Here is a 2,500-nt window from a genome sequence, read left to right as displayed (position 1 = left end):
TATGTATATATATATATATACATATTTTTATTTATTTATTTATTTATATATAACACACACACACACACACACACACACACACACACACACACACACATACACACACACACATACACACACACACACACACACTACACACACACACACACACACACACACACACACACACACACACACACACACACATACACACACACAGACACACACACACACACACACACACACACACACACACACACACACACACACACACATATATATATATATATATATATATATATATATATATATATATATATATATATATATATATATATATATATAAATATCAACAAACCTAGACCCGGACACACAGCCACAGCCGAGCCAATTACGGAGCGAAATCAACTTTTATCAACCGCAGCGACGAGGGAGACAGGGCAAGGGAGGGCCCAGAGGGAGGGGGTGGAGGGAGTCGCGTGAGGGATGGAGGGAGTGGGTGGAGTGGAGGGTGGTGGGGAGGGAAGGGTGGTGGTGGTGGTGGAGAAGGGGGGGGAGGGACTGAGAGCGTTGGGGAAGGTTGGAGGAGGGTTGGAGGAGGGGGATGGGTAGAAGTGGTGGGGATGGTTGGAGGAAGGGGGGATGAGATGGAGGGAGGTAGAACGGGGTGGAGGGAAATGGGTAAAGGGTGGAGGGAGCTGCGGGAGGGAGTGGAGGTAAGTGGGTGGCAGCTGGGAAGAGAAGGAGGGGAGGGGGGGTAGAGGGAGGATGGAGGGAGTTTGGAAATGGGCGGGGGGAGCCAGGGAGGGGTGGAGGGAGGACGGAGAAGGAGGGAGGGAGGCCGGGAATAGGTGGAGGGAAGCCGGAGAGGCATGGAGGGAGGCCGGGGAGGGGTGGAGGGAGGCAGGGAATGGGAGGAGGGAGGCCGGGAATGGGTGGAGGGAGACCGGAAATGGGTGGAGGGAGGCAGGGAATGGGTGGAGGGAGGCCGGCGGAGCGGGTGGAAGGAAAAAGCACTGTTACAGAAACTGCGTTGCTTATAAAAAAGAAAAAAGCTCCACCTTTAACCTCTGTCTTGGGAGAGCTGAGGACAATACCTTTTACTGCTCATCTCGCGCCTTTTCTTAAAGGTTACCCGCCGCCCGTGAACTCGACTCGTAAAATCGTTCGTTTCCTGCGGGTGCGCTTCCTGCTCTTCCTCTTCTCTCTCTCTCTCTTTTACTTCATTTTTCATCCTGTGTTTACGATATATTTTTTTTTTTTGTTTGATGTACACGTATGGCTTTCATTTTTTTCCCTTTTCTTTGAATAGTTTGTTTTTGGATCATTATTCTTGTTAGATATTGATATATTTGTGCGTATGGGTGTAAGTACACAATAAATAAAGCTCGTATACAGCACGCGCGGATTGTTATAGTGTTACCTGTATGCATTATCAACAATTCGTGTTAGAAAATATTACAGGGCAAAAACGTTAGTTTATAGACCGAGAGCGTATATGAATAGAATGTATAGCGAAATAGACTATACTATGTGAGCAAGATACCACAAACAACCAACTCTTTAAACATGTGAACATAATATATACCTATACACTTCTTCTTTTAACGGTAGGTTCATGTCTGAGCCGCCGTGGTCACAGCATGATACTTAATTGTAGTTTTCATGTTGTGATGCTCTTGGAGTGAGTACGTGGTAGGGTCCCCAGTTCCTTTCCACGGAGAGTGCCGGTGGTACCTTTTAGGTAATCATTCTCTCTATTTATCCGGGGTTGGGACCAGCACTTTGACTTGGGCTGGCTTGGCCACCCAGTGGCTAGGTAGGCAATCAAGGTGAAGTTCCTTGCCCAAGGGAACAACGCGGCGGTCGGTGACTCGAACCCTCGAACTCAGATTGCCGTCGTGACAGTCTTGAGTCCGACGCTCTAACCATTCGGCTACCGCGGCCTTACCTATACACTATACATGTTAAATATTCTACAGTAAAGTTATTCAAGTAAAAAAATATGTTATCAATATATATATATATGAACAAACTGTGTGATTGTATGAAGTATGACCAGCATCAGTTCAATACAGGAAACCTATACACATGAAAACAAAAAACAAAAAAGGCAAACAAACCTTACGTAAACAAAATACATGTAGACGTTTCCCATGTAAACAAAACAAGTAATCAAACCAAATTTTAAACATATAAATTATAAGAGTAAAGTACACACAAAGCATATTATATATATATATATATATATATATATATATATATATATATATATATATATATATATATATGTATGGGGACGCGGTGGCCGAATGGTTAGAGCGTCGGACTCAAGACTATCACAACGGTAATCTGAGTTCGAGGGTTCGAGTCACCGGCCGGCGCGTTGTTTCCCTTGGGCAAGGAACTTCACCTCGATTGCTTGCCTAGCCACTGGGTGGCCAAGCCAGCCCAAGTCAGTGCCGGGTAAATAGAGATGGTGACTCAAAAAAAAAGAAAAAAAAAGAAAAGAAAAGAAAAA

This window comes from Penaeus monodon, chromosome 7, assembly GCF_015228065.2.
Source record: "Penaeus monodon isolate SGIC_2016 chromosome 7, NSTDA_Pmon_1, whole genome shotgun sequence".
In the NCBI taxonomy this organism is placed as follows: domain Eukaryota; kingdom Metazoa; phylum Arthropoda; class Malacostraca; order Decapoda; family Penaeidae; genus Penaeus; species Penaeus monodon.
This window is presented reverse-complemented; position numbering follows the sequence as displayed.